This window comes from Gadus chalcogrammus, unplaced genomic scaffold, assembly GCF_026213295.1.
Source record: "Gadus chalcogrammus isolate NIFS_2021 unplaced genomic scaffold, NIFS_Gcha_1.0 GACHA065, whole genome shotgun sequence".
Taxonomy (NCBI): domain Eukaryota; kingdom Metazoa; phylum Chordata; class Actinopteri; order Gadiformes; family Gadidae; genus Gadus; species Gadus chalcogrammus.
In genome coordinates, this window is record NW_026613500.1 from 247894 (window position 1) to 270531 (window position 22638).

The window sequence follows — 22638 nt, forward strand, 5'->3', positions numbered from 1 at the left end:
AGCCCCCAGAGCTCACTCGCTTTCAAGGCGTTATGGCCGCACCCAACGTGGGAGGGAGACACGCAGAGAGAGAGAGAAGCCACATTCCACCCTTATCTGTTGTCTTGCACCAAACAGCACCCCGTACTGAGGAGGGAGAGAGAGCGTGTTCTCCCGAAGGAGGGAGAGAGTCACAGGGAGACACGCAGCGGATATTCACATTATGGCTAATTTGTTTTTCTTTAAGTTTAGTTTTAGTTTTGTTTTTTATTCAGGATGATGAACATCCTGACACAGTTATCATTCAGGATGAAGAACATCGAAGTTCATGAGGAGGTTATAAGGACAATAACGTTGATACTTTAATAGGACAACAGTGATGCTAATCTAATGCAATTGGACTAAAGAAGGTGTTGCTATTAACTAAGTGATTCATATTATTTTCACACAGGAAAGAATAATTGAATAAATATGGATATGATTACAGAAGGAGAATAATAATAAAATAAAGTAATCTTGATAAACTGTACAAGTAGGACTACACCTATTAAAATATGGGGTGTATCTCTTTTGTCAAGGATGACAGGTGGATTGACGCCACATCTGCTGGGAAGGGATCCTACATGCTATGTTGTCAATTTGGATTCGGAAGTAGTGGGTTTACCTTTCAAATGCCACTACTGCTGCTGCAACACTTTAATAATTTTAACTCTGATAAATGACTTTTTGTTTTATAGTTTCCCTGAGGTGTATTCATTACGCACACGCTTGGCTGCATAGGGCAGATGGGGCTGAAGACTCTGTCTCCATCCCTCCACTTTGCGATCTATACCACCATATGGGTGGGGATTGATTGTATCCCAGGTATGGCATCCTGCAGCGAGCCAGTATGGAAGGCTGGTTAGCCAACGACGGGTAAGATCCCACCTTGACACCCGGGACGACCTAAGGCAGGCACAGTCACGATTACTTGGCAGAGTCGCTGTGGGCACTGGCTTACTTGATCATGAAGTCACGAGCTGCAACAATCATAGGAAGTGCCGGGTGGGGTGTAAGGTGGAGGAGGAACAGGAGTCAGACATGTCAGCTCTGGCAGCAGAGGTGGTCTTGGAACGGGGCATGTCGCGTTTTATTTTGTTTTATTTTACCTTTGTGGTATAGAAGCCCACTAACGCATGTACGTTTTTCGGTTTAGTGCATGACTTTGGAACAGCGTGGTTTCAGGCGGCTGATGGTAAACCCACCCATATTGGGCTTTGGTTTTGGACATACTGGTTTCGATTTCCCTTCCCAAAAGATTGGTTTTGTTTGCTGATGGTTAAGGTTAGACGTTTCGACGTTGGTTTCACCAACGGCGTTCTTAGATTTGCTTATCATTTAATGCGCATGGTTTTGACCATTGCGCAAGGGGGGAGGTATTGAGGAGAATTAAAATAATAATAATAATAATAATAATAATAATAATAATAATAATTAGAAAACAAGGTTTTTCTTCACCATACTTGCAAACAATGATTGACATCCAGCTAAATGAGTGTAAAAAAAATAAATAAATAAATAAAAAAATAAAAAAAAAAATAAAAATAAATAATAAAATGAACAGTGTTCAACAGATGGGTAGAAGCAGTCCCATCAAAAGACCCAAGTGCGGCTACTGTAATCAAGTTTCGGACTAGAGAAGTCACGACAAGGTTTGGAATTCCGTCAGAAATAAGCTCAGACAAAACGTTTATTCAGAGAAGTGATTGAAGTGATTCAACATTTGCATGTCGAATAAAGACTAGTCTGTGTCTACAATCCTCAAACCACAAGGTATGGTGGAGAGAGGAATGGGACGCTTGAGACAAAGATTAACAAAGTTAAATTAGAGTACTAAATTAAAGGACTAATGCACTACGGTTTACACTAATGAGTTATCGCATGAAAACTAACAGAACGACGCATCTAACCCCGCATTAAATGCTTAAGGGTCGACCCATGCCTTCACTTAACATTCGAGGGTCCCAAAAGGGACTTCCATTAGAGTAATTAGAAATAGAATTAAGGAAAATATGTTTGAACATCTAACTGTTGTACATAAGTTTGTAATTCCAGCAAGAGAAACACAAAGTTCCAGGGTCGGAGGAGGAGCCAGATGCAGACACGACCGGAGCCGACGAACTACCCAAGAATGATGCAATCAAATTTCGGCAGGGTTTGAATCAGTCCTGTTTTGGTGGTCCACTATTAACAAAAATGTTGATTGGATAAATAATATATACTATAATCAGCAACGGTTTGTCAATTTTTCCACGGATAAGGTCAAGGGACTATATAGATATAGATATGCTATTGGCAGAGCAAGGAGGGGTGTGTGGGATGATAAGGACAACATGTTGTACTTTTATCCCAACAACACGGCCCCTGACGTGTCAGTGACAAGGGCCCTGGCCGGCCTTCGAGCTCTTTCCGTCCAGATGGCAGAGGACTCTGGGGTCGACAACCCCATGGAGAAATGGATGACTGACATGTTCGGCAAGTGGAAGGGCCTTCTCATGGCCGTCCTGTCATCCCTGGCTGGCTTTGTCGGGATTGTGGTCTGCTGCAGGTGAAGCTGCATCCCCTGCGCCCGCACCCTCTGCTCACGCCTCATCACCACGGCCCTCGAAAAGGAGAAACAACAGCCCCCTCCCTACTCCGAAGCGGCCCCCCTCATGCCCCTTCTGAATTGCCTGGACCTGCTTCCCCTGGACGACCAAATGGTGCCTGCAGACTTTGACTGTGAGTATGGCCTCCCTCGCCCTGCAACCCCTGACTTTGAGTACGAGCTCCCCTACACACTCCCAACCCCCGCCATCGACTGTGTCTCCGCCGAGCCGGACATCTACCCGTGAGTGCTAGTGGCCTCTCCAGGTGCACGGCCCCGGCGTCCTGTTTCCACCACCGTATGCTGAAACCCCACCACGACCCCCCCCCCCCCCCCCCCGCCTGTGACGTGCTAGTAACCTCTCCAGGTGGGCTGCCCCATTCCCGCATTCCCGTCCCCGCCAACGGCACCGCCCCTTCCCACCTGATGCACCTGATGCACCCACGTCGCCCGGACCAGGGATCTGCGTTCCGGCACCAGGGGCTGCGGCCCGTTCCCTTAAGGCTTGAGGGCGCCCCTGGCTGTATTCGCTTCTGTACGCTTCACTGTTTTTAGCCGCTCCCATATCTATGCCCGCGTCTACGCAACCGACGCCGGGAACGCAAATGTTGTGTTTATATCGCTGTCCCACTAGATGGAGCTCGGGGATACACACGGGCGAGATTCCAGGGGCCTTGATTGCCCGTTTATCAGCTGAGGTCCTGAGCGCAGTTGAATAAAAGGGTCTAATGCTCAGGTGGCGCCTTGCGACCACCTGCCCGTGATGACGCTCAGGACTATTCCGTGGTTTCAGTTGTTCCCGTGCCCCGGGCCTACCCCGAATACCCCATGCGTGTGATTGCTTATTGTTACACGACCAGCTAACTCCTCCTCACATCCTTAGTGTGTGGTCATCTGGGGATGGGTTGAGGGGGATTGCCATTCGTTATCTACCTCATATCTTTCTATTATTATTACTATTATTTAGGGACACGTTTCATGGCTGCATTTCTTTCCTGTGATTGTTATTGTGTAGTATTTGTGTGATTGTTGCATTTTTGTTTATTGTTTACTGTTTGTTTTATTGTTGCATTTCGTTGTTATTATTAGGGTTTGGTGTTAGTTTTGTTGTTGGTTGTTGTTGTTTTTTGGTATCGTTTGATATTTGTTTTAGTATTGTTGTATGCTTGTTGTATTTTTATTTTTTATTTTTTATTTTTTTTTTTTTCTCTTTTTTGTGTATTATCTGCGGCCAGTATTGTTGGTATTGTCTGTTCGCGATGTAAGAACGGGTTGGATGCCACCCCCTAGGTGGGGTGTGTATGGCATACCCATGTCTGAAGCATGGGTGGCGTTTCTCCCACGTGGTTCCCCATACACCCGGTCCAGCGACTTATTTTAGTCCCATACTCATGGTTGTTTGTTTTTATGATTGTTTTGCCTTCTTTCTGTTACTTCTAAAAGTGTTATAATGATAGTCCCGCGCTGGAGTCCTATCCCTCGTATCCCTAATGAGTAAAAGTCGTCTTGCGACGACTTGAGGGGGATATGTTGGGCAAAATAACCTGCTGAGCACATCACATGTACATTATAAATATAGCTAACTCCTACCCCAGCCTGATCAGCACATCACATGGCAGTCACCTTACAATAGTCAACTCTTAACGCCTGATGAGCACAACACATGGCAGTCACATTCAACTTTTAAACACATAACACACACATGATAACATAGTCAGGTCGAGGCCAGAGCTAAGGCCCCATTTCTCCGCCAGGCAAATGGTAAACACTCAGACAATGCACTGTTTCATCCTCAGAACGGGAGTGCCACAAACAGGAGACTCTTTGAGGCGCTCCCCCATCAGGAAGAACACGAGAAGATACACTAGGGCCTGAGAGCCAAGGTCACGCAAAGACACACAGAACCACATACGTCTCAAACGCACACACCTCACCAAGAGGAAGATACAGCATAAGAGTGTGTCACAGAGAGATTCTAACACTTCTTCCCCTTCTTCTGAAGCAGACCTTCCACGGAGGCGAAGCTCTGGACGAACCATCAGCGCTGATTAGGGACTTAGACATATTCGATTTCTCACGCTTTATGACTCTGTATAACCGTTGCCACCTTACTTAATAAATCCAAGGTCCTCGTGCCGATAGACTTTATTACCTCTCCGTCTCATTTTATCTGATCCAGTAACTAGACAGACCGTTTTTCCCTTCAACGGCGAAGTTAATTCCTACCGCCGTGCCGTCTGTGCATGCAAACCACTCTGCCTGGCCTGTCCAGAGGTCGAGAGACACCGTCTGCCGCAAGCGAGAGATTGCCACGGTAAGCATCATGCTATAGCTGCTGCAGCCTTGTACAACGTGGTGCCCTCTGACAGCCCCGACTCTTTGCAGTTGCTACACAGCAATGCCTACGCAGCCACCGATTCACTTGATCGGGAGGGTGAGCAAAACAGTCCTTACAATGATAGGAAATGTCATGCATGCGTGTTAAATGTGTGTTTCTCCCCTCTATTGGCATTGATGAAGTCAATAGATTTGTATTACTGTAAAATCCCATATCAACGATGTGAATAGACTGCAACCTATGCTTTGTTTTGCCATGTCTCACAAAACCCCAAATATCCCCATAATGACCAATCCTTTCAAGATGAACTACTAAAAAACGACCATAACAACACCATTACCTATATACCTAACAAAACCTATGATCCTTTGTCCCCTAATGGCCGTCGGTCAAAGTGATGCGAGGTACAAGCCCTTTAGAGCATTTTAGAGTTGGGGCATCATTTTGCATAAATTAGTTTATTACTTTCTTATTTTGGTGCTTTAAATGTATTTACCCTGGTAGAATGTGGTGAGATGCATGTCTAGCAAACACAATTGGTTGGACGGACAGAAGATGTTATTTAAGTGATTCAAACTGATCTTTATTTCAATATTGAACCAATATGATCATCCTTATTCCCTCTCTGTTTTGAACAGTGAGGAATGAACCCAATAATCTGAGCCAGCGTTATCTTAATGCGTCCCTTGTCCTCTTCCAGGTGAACATGAAGCTGGTGGAGGTGGCTGTGATACTACATTTGGTTGGAAGCCGATGGGGCAAGAGTTGAGGCTCAATGACGTGAACGCGGATTTGACTCCTTTTCAGCATGGAAACCGTGCTTTAACTTCCAAGGACATGAGGAAATCACAGGGTAAGGCGCTTTTAACTGACATGTATGAATATATTGAGGTGTTGAATAACTGATTTCTTATTTTATTACAACTGTTTAGTTATATGTTTTTTCATGTGTATGTATATATTTTTAATGGCTCAGGCTTTTGTGGACAGCCTTCAAACTGGCCATTGGACTTTGCAATTATTAGGGATGCACCGATCCCACTTAAGTACAAATACAAGTACCGATATGAGTACTTAATAATAACGTTAGTTAAAAAATTCCCCATTATTGTCATGGTTACGGCCAACAGCAGCTTTGTGTTATTTCTACAGTACCGTCGTGTATGAGCGTTTTAGTGAGTGAGTCAAAGCGCCATGTACCATAGCGATATGCTATAGGTGTCCGTGGAGCCCCCCCCCCCTCGGGCACTGGTATTAAATAAATCGATGCTCAGACCAGGCTTTACCATCCACACACCGTAGCATGATGCTTTTATCTGTTCCGCGCCGTCGGTGCCCCTGTCCTCTCTAAACTGGCGACTTATTTCAGTAACAGTAAAGTAAACGGCATTGATTACTATGTTGATGATCCCATAGGACAAATTAACCGTGTAAAAATGAAAAATTTTAATTTGACTTCAACCACGTTGCTTAAGTGATTTTGGGTGGCACAGTATCGGGTCAGGGTACTGGTGTCGGTGTTGGTGCATCCCTAGCCAATATAGGATGGGGCTAGGGCTGTAGTCAACCAAATAAAACGAGGAGTTTTGACGTTCTCTTGACTCTAATCTATCAAACCATGATTATTAAATCAGAAACTACGAAGCAATTAAAAGGAGTCTAGCAAGCCTAATTTCTTTCTGGGGACTAAAGCACGCTAGAGCCTGTGTATAAAGATGTAGGGCTGGGCGTTATCAACCAAAAGTCATATCTCGATATCTTCAAGCAGAATATCGATATAAGATAATTATAGATATTTGTTGACGCAATAACAAGTTGCCGTTGCCGCACTCCAACTCGTAACTAGAGTTACGAAATAGCAGGCAGCAGTCGCGGTTCGAAACTGCTGTTGTTGGATAAAATATGCTGTACTTTCAACCTATATCGATGTTAACGATAGCATCTCGTTTCATATCTCGTTTAAAAGAATATCGATATGTTTCAATTATCGATGTATCACCCAGCCCTATGTAGATGTATCCATTCTGAACAGACGCCCATCCTTGGTGAGGCAGAGTATCCCCAAAGGGAGGGTGTTATTAAGGTGTGGGCAGTGTTAGGATTACACAACACATAGCACACTTGTCCAAATGTTACATGTTATTCTTATCCGACCACAAAACCATGTCCCCACGAGCATTGTTATGTTTTTTTATTTATTGCCACTTATTAACTACTGCTTACTACCACTTACTGCTCCGTGTATGCTGGCCTGGTGCCCCTGCACTCCACTCCCAGCCGCTGAAAGCTGTGGCTCCTTCAGAGTGCTTTTTTCTTCTAGTCACTAATTGACTCAACACTGCTCACTGGAATATCAAAACACTGGCATGTTGGTCTTTTCATTGTCTGGCCAGGTCTGTTTTTTAAACCTCTATGGTCTTTGTTTTCAGCCCTTTCCTTTAAGATTCAGTCCAGGCTCTTTACCTTAAAGGCAACGGCGGTCTCTGTTATCAAACCGTGGTAACAGTCTCAACTAGTGCCACTAAATGTCTTCCTGTGTCTGTGTCCCCGCAGACCGAGGCATGCCTCACACAGAGGAGTCGCGCCTGGCCAACCTGCTGCGCCGCATTTCCCGTGAGGATGACCGGGAGCGCAGGCTGCTAACCCTCAAACAACTGAAGGAGTTCATCAGCCACAGTGAGAACAAAGGGGTGAGTTCAGCCGCCTCCCTCGACTGTGGTAAATCAACGTGATGGCTAAATCTCCCCTAATCCATTTTACATGACTCAGTGCCTTTTTTAAAGAGCGCAGTTCTCTTTTATAACTAATCATGACAGGCCCTGGTGAAACAAATGGAAACCACCTTGAGTACCCTGAATGAAGTTTTGAATGAAAGGTAAGAGATGGTACTATTAACATCCATGGAACCCAAGAAAAAACGCTTGCATACATTTGTGTTTTAGGTCAAAGCTCTAGGCTAGGGGAGTTCAATATGACTGTTTCACATCTTGAACTCTACGAATGTGTAGAGGATTAGCAGTATCGTGATACTGTGATTCCAGATGAGTTGTGATTGTATTTTTCACCGTATCGATATCGCACACCGCTAGCCGTGTGAAATGGAAGTGGATACTGAAACAAAAGGCCCTATGACGTAATGTTTAATGTTTGGGGAAAGATCCTCAGATGCGTGCAGCTGGATTAATTGAATGCTAGGCTTACCTTATCACTGGATTTCACTGGACCAAGTTCTTACTTCTTTCCGTTGGTACTTTCCGTCATCTAGACTTGACGTTCATTAAATTGATAATTCTTCAGTTGCATATTGAAAGAAACAAATGTTAACAAATCAATTCTGGTGTGTTGTGGGCGGGTTCCTATCGTCTGAACAGCTCTGTCATGATCCAATGTTGCGTCTCCCATTCAGGGGACAGCGACCCTCCTTGAAGTGGTAGCCCATATTGTTCCCCATCCCGCCTCTGCAGCAGTAAGCTGCTGTGGGATATGAGGCAGGAGGCCGCGGCCTGCCTGGGCCTCCTGTGTGGAGCCATCAGCTACGAGGCCGAGCGCATCTTCAAGTGGCTCTTCCTGAAGTTCAGCGGCTCCAGCCGGGACGAGGTGAAGCTGCTGTACCTGATCGCCATGCAGCGGGGCCTGGAGGCGGCCGGAGAGAGGAAGGCCTTCACCCAGGTCATGCAGGTAGGACGACGTTGGCCTATCGTCTTTAAAGCCGCTGTGGGTTCCATTAGTGTCATTTGTTAGAACCTGCTCTTTCAGGTCTGTCGTTCACACTCACTGGCTGATTATCTGGGTGCCTGTTTCAGCTTGTGATGAGCAGTCTGCAGTCCATCCTGGAGAACCTGGACACGCCAGAGCTGCTGTGTCAGAGTGTCAAGTGCATTCTGCAGGTGGCCCGCGCCTACCCACATGTCTTCAGTACCAACTTCAGGGTGAGTAGCCTGCAGTGAGCTCTGTCCTCTGGGGATCTGAGCGCCAACATGCACGTTGGCATCCCTGGTTTATTAACTGTGGGGAAAATTGCGAAGTTATTGATGACATTGCAGCTAGACTCCCTTGGAAATGCAACGTATATGAGCAGCCTCAACGAGTAGGATAACAATGTCCAGAGTGAGGAGCCTTAAGACCGAAACCTGACATTCATCAGTTACAGCCGAAGCACAATTGTTCCTCTAGAGTTTGAGGTTCCTTGGGTGTGTAACATTATGACTGATGTTACAGCTGCTAACAGGAGGGGTGTTTCCTTGTCATCCCAAGGCTCCACTCTCTCTAAATGTAATGATTCTACTTGCTTTTTAATCTAGCGTAGTCTTATGTTTTGCGCCGTGTTTAAACTCCCCCACAAACGAATGAACCGGGTGCCAACTGCCAACCTGCTATACCCCCAAAGCATTCAGAATGGTTAGATGTTTCATTTAGATGCTGTCGAGTGTAACACAATGTATGGACTAACGGTGACTCCATCCTCTTCAGGACACGGTTGATATCCTGGTAGGCTGGCACATCGACCACACACAGAAGCAGTCGCTCACCACAAACGTCTCAGGTCAGTTGGCATTGTCCAATATGTTTTTATGGCACCCCGATCTTGGAACCATTAATGGTAACCATTAACTTAGTACTTTTTACTTGATGTAGTAGAAGATAACCCTTTTACTTGTGTCTGTGCCGTAGGCTGGCTGCAGAGTTTGGAGCAGTTCTGGGTTGCAGACCTCGCCTTCTCCACCACCTTGTTGGGGCAGTTCCTGGAGGACATGGAAGCCTATGCCGAGGTGAAACAGCCTTATCTTCTGCAAGCACCAGCTGTTTTATAGGCCACTATTAATTCTGATCCATAAGGTTTCAGTTTTTCTGTAGGGGTTGTATTTAAATCCACTTAGTATAAAAGCTTTCTAAATATATTTTCCTATATCACCGTTTAGTATAAAAGCTTTTTGATGCATATGTTTTTGTACGGCTGGCCGAAATATTCAAATGAACAAAATAATCCTTCAGAAAACGACAACATTATTAAAATACCTCAGCACTGTGATCCGTCCCAGTCAGTGTGAGGTCTATCTCCTCTCCCCCCAGGACCATCGGGGGCCGCTTCAGCCCCACGCGGGGCCCGCCCATCACCCAGGAATACGTGTCCGACGTAAGGACGCCCACCCCTCTGATGGGCGGGGAGGACCGCACACCAGACGCTAGACTCTAAACGAACGACTAAGTTACAGAGTTAGAGGGCCAAACTGTTACCTGAGGCCAGATCCATTCTGTAACAAGCAGGCCTGTGTTTGAGTAGCCCTACATGTGTCGATGTGGCGTTAACGGTTAACTGACGGTGGAGCAAGGAGGAGGAAACATCAATAAAAGAAAAGCTCAACCCGAGCCCTGAATGGGAACATATCTCAGTCAGAGAGGGGGAAACAGACAAATGATCATTTTTAACGTTGATGCTTATTGCTGGATGCTGACCCAGCCGGTAGCGACTGCCTTCCCACTGACCTCTCCTCCGTTCCCCCCCCCCGTTCAGATCCTCAACAGGGTGTTGTCCTGCGTCAGCACTGCCCGGCAGGTGCTGTTCTCCGAGGCGGTGCTCACGGCGGGGAACGAGTGCGTGAGCGTGCTCCTGGTCAGCCTGGAGCCCTCGGCCCAGCTGACGGAGGTGGTGCTGGCCTACGGCCTGGACCAGCTCGCCGCCTGCCACGGCTGTGGGCTGGACTACAGCCTCGCCGTCCTGGGCCTCCTCACCCTGGTGAGGACGGGAACGTACCCTCAAGGCCCTTGGCGCTGGGGATCCAGACATTACCGAATCGAGTTCTGAACTTGCCTGTTTTGCAGATTGTGGACCAGATCAACACCAGGTTACCCGTGTCATTTGTGGAGAAACTGTTGGCACCAAACTCTCAACTGTTGGAGCTTCGCTTCCACAGGGAGAAAGAGGTGAGTCCGGCCCTCTCTAAGCTTCTCTTATTAACGCCGTTTCAATCATGTAAATAAAGAAGTCGATTCCTTGCAGAGCAACGCTTCCCTCCTCTCCTGTCAAGCGTATGACTAGATCACTCGAGGTTTAATTTTGCGCGTTTTCTTTTTGTCTTTGCAGGTGATGGCTGCCACGCACGGCATGTACCAGGCGCTGCTGAGCCTGAAGAACATCCCTACCCTCGAGGCAGCCTACAAGCTGGTGCTGGGAGAGATGTCCTGCGGCGTGGACAGCCTCCTTGCCCCGCTGGAGGACGGCCCCGCCCCGTCCCCCTCCACTGACATCCAGCACCCTGCCTTCGCCTCGGTGCTCCTGCCCCCAGAGAGGGCCGAGTTCACCCTCATCTTCGACCTCGGCGCCCTCACTACCATCGGCAACACCAAGAACTCCCTCATCGGGGTAAGACGCGCTTGCTTTTCACTTGAGGCTGCTGTAGGGAAGATTGGAGAGCTGTAAAGAGAGAGGGTAGAAAAGGGCTCGATTTTGAAATGAAACGTGTGTGTGTGTGTGTGTGTGTGTGTGTGTGTGTGTGTGTGTGTGTGTGTGTGTGTGTGTGTGTGTGTGTGTGTGTGTGTGTGTGTGTGTGTGTGTGTGTGTGTGTGTGTGTGTGTGTGTGTCAAGCGAGATTGTTTGTCGAACACATGGTTTGTCAATCCCAGGCAAACATACAGTGTCATCACTTCTCTACCACGTTAGCGATCCACTGCCAGACATTGTCTTAGTGTATCTCTATTAGCTCATGGAGGGCTACGGAATTTCAAAGAGAACTCCACCCATTTTTAAATGGCTACATATAGAGTGCAGCTTTGTATGTTGGTTAGTCGAATAGTGTCTCGGGGAAATGGGAAGTAATGGAAGACTATCGATGCATTGCATTAAAACCAACCATTAAATCATCGCTCTCAGCTATTTTCCAATACAAGAGACTGCTGCTTCTTACCCGTGTTGTAAATTATGTTTAGATGAATGCGGTCTACAACATTGAACTCGAAAAGAGTAGAAAATGTTGACGGTGATTTGAAGGTTTTCTTCAGCATGTGAACACACAGCTTTTATTGGCTCATGCACACTGCTCTGACTGTCCCATGAGAGGACCTCTGCCTTGAGTCTTTCTTAGCCTCGATGTTCAACAGATAGGACTAGGGATGCACCGAATATTCGGCCACCGAAAATGTTCGGCTGAAAATGGCCCAAAACATAATTTTCGGTTTCGGCCGAAGAAGGAAAAAAGCCGAAAGAAATACACCGAACATTTTATATTTGATTAAAAAAAATGTTATGTATGTATGTATGTATGTATGAATATATATATATATATATGTGTAATTTTTTAATTATTGAAAAGCAAGATAAAAAAGTTTAAAAAGGACATTTAGTTGTTTGATTTATGCAATGGTGAATAATAAAAACAAAATGAATGAAAAACAGCAAAAGCCACATTCGGTATTCGCTTTCGGCCAAATATTTTAATATATTTGGTTTCGGCCAAGAATTTTCATTTCGGTGCATCCCTAGATAGGACTGATATCTTTTCACTCTTCACCTTCTGTCTTTTTTTACTCTTCAAGCTGTCCTTTATCTATTTTATCCGTGATCAGTTCTTATTCTTTTATTGCACTTGTTCAAACGTGTCATCCCTAACCTTACTACCTTCTGTGGTTTTTAGATGTGGGCTCTGTCTCCCACAGTGTTTGCTTTGCTCAGTCAGAACCTGCCCCTGGTTCACTGTGAGCTGGCCGTCCACTACCCAGCGGTCCAGTACTCTGTGTTGTACATGCTCTATTCCCACTGCACAAGGTAACCCTCTATTACACACACACTCGTTAAAACAAATGAGACATTATACCTGCACTGTGTACCTCTTCGACTGCAGCCGTTCAATAGACACAAAATTCCTTTATCTGTGCTAGAAAATGTCTCGAGAGGGAAACGTGCACGTCTACTATTTATTTCGAGTAATTGTAGTCTCAAACTTCCATAGCTTGAGTCACAAAGCATACATTTTTTGTGGCAATGGTAAATATTTGAACAACTATTAACAACACGGTAATAGTTTAGAAACTAATGACGAGCCAAGTATCGGTATTCAAAGGTTCCTGGCGATATGTGGAGCTCTGCAAACACTCTGTGCGTCTTGCTGATTGTCTGCAGGCACGACCACTTCATCTCAGCCAGCCTGTCCACCTCATCACCGTCCCTGTTCGACGGGGCCGTCATCAGCACCGTCACCACGGCGACAAAGAAACACTTCAGCACCCTCCTGAGCCTTCTGGGTTCCCTGTTGTCCAAGGAGCATCTCTACCCAGAGGCCAGGTATATACGCACAACTCGCAGTGTTCAGTGCATGCATGGTCATATTCATTCAGCTAACAGAATAGAATAGTCATACAAGAGGTCTTTTGAGAACACGTTTTGACTGTACCTTATTAAAGTCCATATTGTACAAGTCATGTTCAACCGGTGCTGTGTTGACTGCCCTGTTCACTAAAAGTCAAGTGATGTTCTGAATGTTCTGAATGTAGTGCGCATGATCGATTACTGGTAGAAGTTTGTCTCATCTTTAAGAATTTGGAAATTACGACAAACATTCCCACTAAATCAGTTGGGCAATACCTTGCTATCGGGCATAGAAGCTTATTTTATTATTTTCCTAAACACTTGCCGGGTTTAGGAAGCTCTTGCAAACTTGGGCCCAGGAGATTTCTTTGCTGATGAAGAAAACTGACACCTATGCGCCCCTGTTCTCATTGAACTCCTTCCACAAGTTCTGCAAAGGCGTGCTGGCCAACGGTAAGCTCAATGCACAACATGAAAGGAGGGCTTTTGTGAATTGATAAAGATATTGATGGCATTGCTTAATACCGAGTTGATGAATAAACCCTGACGCTCAAAATGTGCAGTCGTACAGATCTTAAAAATGACAATGAAGTTACACTTTCAAAGACCTGTGTTGTCTTGATGCAGTGGCATCGCTCTGCCAGTTGTCGCGCTTGACAAAGTATTTTCAATGTATTAGAAATTAGGAGTGTTGGTCTTTTTTACGAATGTTTCCTCTCCTCTCCATGCTGGACAGCTCTGAACGAGGAACCCACTGTCTGCCTCCAGAGCTGCAACAGTCTGCAGGTTCTCTCTGCATCCCTGTCCACTGAATTACTACAGCGGTACACAAAGACTCACTGTCACTCACACTGTCACACTCGCACTGTCACACACACACTGTCACTCACACTGTCACACACACACTGTCACACACACACTGTCACTCACACTGTCACACTCGCACTGTCACACACACACTGTCACACACACTGTCACACACACACACTGTCACTCACACTGGCCCTCATTTATCAAACGAACGTAGAAATGAGCGCGAATCTGAACGCATGATTCATCTTACGATAGGACCCACGTGAGATTTACGAAACCTTCGTATCGCACCAATCCCAGCGTACGAAGGATCTTGGTGTTGATAAATACGGCGGCTGAGATCGATCGTAATTAACGTAACACGCCCATATAAAAGCACGTCTTCAGAAGTCTCGCCCCTAACTTTTACGACATGGAGAAACGTCCAACGGTAGGGTAAAATAGAGGAATTTTTCCGAGACCCAAATGGAGACGCTCGGGTCACTGGTGGATGCGAACCGTCTGGTTTTATTTGGTAGCCTAAATGCTGGCATTAAAGGCCAGCAAAAGAATGCTATATGGAAGGAAATAACTGTTGCAGTGAATAGTGTTTCCAATGTTCGTCGGGCTACGGAAGAGGTTTGTTAATTAAATTAATTAAATAATAAATTAAATGTACAACTTCTGTTATCCAGCTTAAAACATTTCACATATATGCTATTGTTTGCATTCCGTTAAAGTTATCTAATTCCGAATAAGGTGAAGAAAAAATGGTCCGACATGAAGCTCAGCACCAAAAAACGTGTTGCGGCTGTGAAGCCGGCCAAGCAAGAAACGGGAGGAGGCCGGTGCAGTGCGACTGCAGCGTAACTCACCGAGATGACTCTGACCATGTAGTGCGCCCTGATGTAGACGATGCCCAACGTTGCTATTTTGGAAAATAAAAGAATCGTGCGTGCCCCCAGGCCATCGGGCTACCATGTTCAGGATTGACATTCTGGCATCGCAAATAATCTGAACATTAACTGAATGGTAGCTTTTGCGGTTGATGTACGCGTAATAATTAATAGATGGTTCCTTCATACGCACATGGGTACAATCAACCGCACCAATCACATTTGGAAACCTAGCAATAGCATAAAAATCCCGTTTGATTCCAGTTTGCTGATCGTTATTATATGGGAATTTAATATAACGTTCGGAGAGGGACATTATAGCTGCCAAAACTGCTGGCATGGTTCGGCTAATACTTGGCTGGGAAATAGCAGACCTGTCCCCGATCTCCCGCTGCAAGATCCCGGTGGCCAAAAACCCCAAGGTAGAGCAAACCTGCACAGGTATTGCGTTTGATCGCCTAGTTTCTCGCCTTAACTGTGGCTCCAAAGCATTGCATAGCTCCATCAGGAGATGCCTTGGGAGACGAAAACGACTCAAGAGCCATTCATCGCCCTCCTTAAAAAAATCGGCGCGGTCTCGAAAAACTCTCTCGTCTGTGCGTTGAGGTCCTTAACAGAGCCAGATCTGCCATCGCTGAGACACGACCACCTATTTGGCAAATATAGACAGCTGAATAAACATTTCACCTGTCACATTCTAATTATTTTCATAGCAATACTGTTTTTAATTAGGCCTGACTTGATTGTAATTGTTTGAACGGCTGGGCTAATTCCAATTTATTTAGTAATTAATACAGATGTTGAACATGGGCTACTTGTGCTGCACTATTCATCATTGAAATACCCGTATGTTGCGCCAAAAAAACTTGCGTACACGAGCTCAGACCTGACGTGAGATTTCATCGCAGCCTGCGCTCACGTTCAAATTGATAAATGCCAAGCTCAACGTTGAAATGAGCGTACGTCCATTTTACGCACGTTTTCTGTCGTACGCTCGTTTGATAAATGAGGGCCACTGTCACTCACACTGTCACTCACACTGTCACACACACACTGTCACACACACGCTGTCACACACACGCTGTCACACACACGCTGTCACTCACACTGTCACTCACACTGTCACTCACACTGTCACACACACTGTCACACTCGCACTGTCACACTCGCACTGTCACACACACACTGTCACACACACACACACTGTCACACACACACAGACACTGTCACACACACTGTCACACACACACACTGTCACACACACACACACACACACTGTCACACACACACTGTCACTCACACTGTCACTCACACTGTCACTCACTGTCACACACACTGTCACACACTCACACACTCAGTCACTCACTGTTGCACACGCACTCACTGTCGTACACAAACTCAGTCGCACGAGCACATACTGTCGCACACACACACACACACTCCGTCACCCACATACTGACTTCCTGATTGACAAAGAAGATATCATTTCATTTAATTTCAGGTCTGATTGACCTGCTATGTGTGTGGCTGCTGTAATGGCCGTTGCACAAAGCTCTTTATTGGGGAAGTTTTCCTAGCCGAGGTGGTGTGACTGTGCTTCGTTCCCCAGGTGTGTGGACGTGTGCAGAGTCCAGCTGGTTCACTCCATGGTCCGGGTGAGGCAGGCCTACGGCAAGCTGCTCAGGACCATCCCCCTGAGTGTGGCCCTCGGGTAATATGTTACACACACAGTCAGGAGCGTTTCCATGACCTGTGGCCATTTCCTGTCGTTCCACCCATTAATTTGATATGTTTGCCAGACTGATATCCCACCTCAATTATAAGGTCGTGACCTTGGGTGTCTTGAAAGGCGCCTCTAAATTAAATGTATTATTTATTATTATTATAACTTGTGTGTGTGTGCTAGGGCTTTGGTTGAGTCCATAGAACACATACTATTGTATTTCTCTGTACGGGTGTTCTATATGCTACAGAATCACAGATGCAATTACGTTTCTCATTTACTTCTGTCGGTTTTATTTTTCTGCCGCATTAACTTTTTTTGCAATGCCAATTTCATAAGACAGCGCATATATCAGATGGGTGTATACCGTGTGGTGTTATTTAAGTGTGTAGCCCTCGATCAGGGTCTTAAAGTGGAAAGGAAGCAATCAAATAAACAGATGTCTATAGCACTAGTTAAATATTTCAATATACCATAAATACAAATAAAGTCGGAAATATGAACCATTATTCAGAATAAAGCACAAACAAGTTGCATAAATTATAATGTTTTCAGCCTGTGCCCTGCCATCTCTGTTTTCAGAATACGATGACGTCACGGGAATGGTTGGTAACATTCTATGTTGTTTACATAGCGGCTCATAGCCTCACTAGCCGCGTTTACATGGCACATCTGATCCGCATAGATTTCTATGCGGATCAGATCTGTTCCTAAAATGTGTTCCGAATGTACTGTATACATGGCAGTAACAAAAGTGTCCGTTGTGTCTCTCGCGCACACCTGACACATCTCAGGACCGGCGGCGACATAATGGATGTCTTATCACTATCGGGGATTTTAAATTTGATTTTAATGAAAGCACAGCAGGAGAGAGCTTTTCTCTGCCTGCTGCTTCAATTAAGAAGGAGGAGGACAGCGCAGCAACTTATTATTATATATTAACCCCAAGCTCCGCCGCAAACAAGAGGAATTTGGATGCGAGTCCGCAGCCAAGACTGGTGGGAGAGAGTGGTCTTACGGGTATTTAGTGACCAGGAATCCTCGAAGGTCCAATTGCGAACTACTGCAGCTGCCATCTCTCTAAGTTAAGAAGTATTTTAACGTTCAGCCTGCAAAAGTACAAGTAGTAGCCTACTCATTTACAGTTACCTCGGACTCGCGCGGACACTACGATACGCAAACACGTCATTAATAAACACCCATGTCCCGTCGCTTAGCAACCGGACACGCTTACCGGACTACTTTTACGGAGTAATAACAAAGACGTGAATCAGGCAATAAATCCACTTTCCTTGACAGCGGTGAAGTTCGGTGTGCTTAAAAGTGAACATGGCGATTAAAACGGACTACACCACCTCTTCTATTCGGCATAGAATCTATGCCGAACAGATAATTGTATTCCGAATGAGGCGTATACATGATAATTTTCTGTTCCGCATAGAACTCTATGCGGAACAGATGTGTCCATGTAAACGCGGCTACTGGAGGTGATAATAACTGACATCTCCCGGCTCTGCCCGTCCACAGGATGTTGTTTACAGCTATGAAAAGTAGTACACGGGTGCAGCAGCTGGGCTACCACGCTGTCTTAAAGTTCGTTCATTTCATGATACATGTAATTGTCGTGCCATTTGGGTGTGCACAGCTGATTGGTGGGACAGCAAAAGCTCCCTCTTCAATGTAATCAGCCTCTATAAAGTGGTCGCTACATACTCTCTGCCCTCATCCCATTCGGGGGCTGAGGCGTTTTAATGCAGCTAACCATCTTTGGAGCAGTTTAGGCTTCTTGACAGGAATGACATGGAAATGAACTATTTTACCACTCTCTTTTACCCGATAATATTTGTTTGAACATCCAGGGGCAATACAAAATGACCCCCCTGTTCTTCTTCCAAGATTTGACATGTTTATTTGAAAGCGCTAACCATTCTGATGACGTAGCGCCTGCATTTTTAAAACATGGCCGCGCCCTAGTTGCGAAAGTCGTTATCAACATTTCATTTTCCAGTGAAACTACTTGAATTTCAGGTTTAATGAAAATCCATGTATTCTCAAAAATGAAAAAGCAACCAAAAAATGGTCGCAGTTCTCATTGCTTCATTTCCACTTTAAAGCGCAAAGAACAAGTGAGACCTCCCATAATAAACATAAGGACTCCTTAAGGGTGCCACGAGGTAGCAAAGCACCAAACCGTTTTAGTCCAATCAATACGTAGTGTCCATCGAAGGGTAGAGTTGCTGGCCAATGGGTGCAGAGGGTTGATTTTGGAGCTTTGTTCAATGTTCCTGATGTTTTGTGTCTTTCTTCTTTTTTTCACGTAGTAACCACAGCCACCCAGAAATGGGGGAGATCTCCATGACCATCCGTCGCCACATGGGGCGCTCCCCGAGTGGCACGCTGCACCCGCAGGACTTCAGCGACATCATCAGCTTCATCCTGTACGGAGCCGTGCACCGCGGGGGGTGAGCACAGAGCTGCAGGCCGAGGTCCTCCTCGAGTGTGACGTGTTTGGAGGTTGTTGAGGATGGCGGTGCGCTCTTGACGGCATACTAGCTTGGTTAGCTTGGTACCCCCCGGGGACTTGGGAAGAGGGTCTCCAATGTTTACCACGGTATGAGAAGGTTAGATTTGAACCACCTTTCAGTTGGGCGGAGGGAGGAAGCTGTCTCGAGGTACAATGAGACTGTACACAAAAGCATCCGAAATTAAGTGGTTGCATAATAATTGTGTGCGTGTCGGTCTCCGCAGGAAGGACCCGTGGCTGGAGCGTCTGTACCACAGCTGCCAGCGGCTGGAGAAGCGTGCGGGGGAGGCCGGGGGCCCGGCGGCCGGCGGGGGCGGGGGCCCGGCGGCCGGCGGGGGCGGGGCTGGGGGCGTGCCCCGCGGCCTGCTGAAGACGGAGGTGGTGCTGTGGCAGTGGGCCGTGTGGGAGGCGGCGCAGTTCACCGTCCTCTCCAAGCTGCGCACGCCACTGGGCCGAGCGCAGGACACCTTCCAGACCATCGAAGGTGAGGGAGGGCAGGGGGGGAGGAGCAGATACTGAGGGGCAGAACGTCCCCTGACTTACACCCCGTGGTGAAGAGTTAGAGCGGGGAAACTGAAGCGTTTCACGCCAATAAATGTCTGTTAAGTCATTATCTCGCTACTGTAACGCAATGGTGATTGAGCCCACATGCAGCTTTGTGATTGTTCTGAACAGGGTGTCCAAACTGTTTGTACTCTGGGGAAAAGTTGCAGTTAATCGGCAAAATTGTCACCAAAGAGCAAAACGGAAATCTTCAAGTTTGCTACTCTTCAGATATTGGATAATTTGTACTACTAAGAAGAATAAACAGGTCTAATAAAACTAAAAGCTCTATACTAGTATGAAGGGTTGGCTAAGAAAACAACAGCAGTTGGATAGAGTCTATCCATAATTTGCCGCAGAATAAAATTCATTCCCAATGCTAAAATTGTTCAAAAAAGTACAAACTGGGGTCATGATGTCGGTATCAAAATGATCTGTTTCACATATCACCGCCCACGCACAGAGAGCGTTTAAACACCCACAGAGGCGTCTCCCTAAGAGCTGTTTTGCAGTAACCAAACCGTCTTCCTGACTGGCTGGGTCCTGTTCCCTGCGTCTCAGCCATCATCCGGAGCCTGGCGGCCCACAGCCTGAACCCGGAGCAGCAGGAGCTGGGCGCGTGGAGCGGCGCCGGCGGGGACAGCGAGGGCCACCACTCCAACCAGCTGCCGCTCACGCTGCTGCTGCATTTCCTGGAGAACCTGGAGAAGCTCATGTACAACGCCTACGAGGGCTGCGCCAACGCACTCACCGCCCCGCCCAAGGTGCGTCCGCCTAGTGCTCCCCCCCCCACACACACTGTGGTTTGGCTTATGAAGTCCGAAAAACAAACGGCCATTTCCTCCTCGTGTGTGTGTGTGTGTGTGTGTGTGTGTGTGTGTGTGTGTGTGTGTGTGTGTGTGTGTGTGTGTGTGTGTGTGTGTGTGTGTGTGTGTGTGTGTGTGTGTGTGTGTGTGTGTGTGTGTGTGTGCGCTAGACCAACACAAAACAAATCACAAAGATGTGCCGGTTAGTCGTAGTCAATCAGAACACCACGTTACAGTCCTTCTTCAGATGGTTCATAACATTGGAGTGAGCTGAGTGACGGTGGTATATCATCTCACTGTGTCACTCCCTCCTCAGGGTATGGGGTTAGGGTTAATACCACGTTACAGTTCTTCTTCAGATGGTTCGTTCTAGGCCTGGGCGATATATCGAATATATGCGATGTATCGCGAGATGTTCTCCAGGGGATGTATAAAATGCCCCTATCGCGAACATCGAATATAAATTGGCACGCAATGTTTCTTTTTGCCGCCGCCGGCATACTCGTTGTGCTTTCACGCGACGGGGCGACAAGATCTCATACAAAGTGAACGTAGAGACGCGTATCTGCCAATCAGCGTTCAACAGCGTGGCCACGTGTTGAACATGTGTAACGTAACAGCCAACCAGCGTTCAACCGTCAAACTCGGTGCAGTGCAGTCCGGGGTGAACTGCGGCACGGAGGAGAAAGTGATTGTTGCCGTTTGCGACTCCCGGGGCTCTATATATAATAATATATAATATAATACAATTGTTTATATAATATCACGGCCAAAAGCTCTGTGCGCCTCCTGATGGCCGTAACGTGGGGAGCTCTCATAGGGATTGGGCTTCTCGGGGTTTGTTTGACGCACAGCGTTCCCTTCTCTCGCTCTTTCCTGTGGCTCTCTAAACACACTCACTCCCCCCACCCATTGCGAGTCCACGAGATCCTCATGGACGCGCGTGTGTGACGTAGTCTGGAAGGCGCGCTGCTGTAGGTGTGTGTACCTCCGACCGGTGAGTGAGAACAGCAAGAGAGAGAAAAAAGGATGGAAACTGAGGATTTGGTTTCGAAAAAGAATAGCGCTGGATCCTTCGTCTGGCAGTGTATATATAATAATTATTATTCAAACTGTTAATAAATAATTAACGGTTTGAATAAATGCTGTGTTGGTAAATCTAACTTGCTGTGATTTTCCTTTTCTTATGTGCAAGTTCTAAATTGTTCCAATAGAAAGCACTAATTAGTTTAAACAATATGTTGTTTCATGTAATCTACATGCAGACTTATGTTTCAGTAATACTAGAATTATTACTGACGTAACATTATGCCAGACATGGTTGAATCGAGCATTTATGATGTGCTCTAGAGGAGATTCAAAATATATCGAGATATATATCGTGTATCGAGATATAGTAAAAAAATATCAAGATATTCATTTTGGCCCATATCGCCCAGCCCTAGTTCGTTCACATCGGAGTGAGCTGAGTAACGGTGGTATATCATCTCACTGTGTCCCTCCCTCCTCAGGGTATACGGACGTTCTTCTACACTAACCGCCAGACGTGCCAGGACTGGCTGACCCGGATCCGGCTGGCGCTGATGAGGGTGGGGCTGCTCTCGGGCCAGCCCGCCGTCACCGTGCGCCACGGCTTCGACCTGATGACGGAGATCATGAAGAGCAACACCCAGGTACGTGGGGCACGGAGCAGGGACCAACGCATTCAAAGGTGCCTGTAGGTTCCATTATGAGAGTTGTAAAGAGAGAGGGAGGATTAAGGGTGGGTAAGAGTTGAACCCAAACAGGTCTGCTCCCTCCCTCTCTGTTTCTCGGCCAATGAGAAGGGTTGCATTTTACACAATCTGTGATTGACAGACAAATGTATTCCCCCAAATCAATTTGGGAAAATATGCTTCAAAACACATTTGTCAAATTTGTCTCATTTTGAGGCTAGGGCCGTCAACTTGAAAACATTTGGATCGCTGTGGCATTCCTAACAAATGACACTCAAACAATTCTCTTAAATCCAACCTCCCCTTTCTAACTGTTGCTTTCATGGACATTAAGTGTTCCTGGTTGAAGTGAGGCTGACCCCCGCCCCCCCTCTCTCGCTCAGGGCCCAGAGCTAGA

General features: G+C 46.5%; 1 pseudogene; it reads left to right on the forward strand.

The window, feature by feature from the left end:
• Nucleotides 1-2672: 2672 nt before the first annotated feature.
• The window catches only part of LOC130378053 (serine/threonine-protein kinase SMG1-like), a 24405-nt pseudogene continuing 4439 nt past the window's right edge, over nt 2673-22638 (forward strand).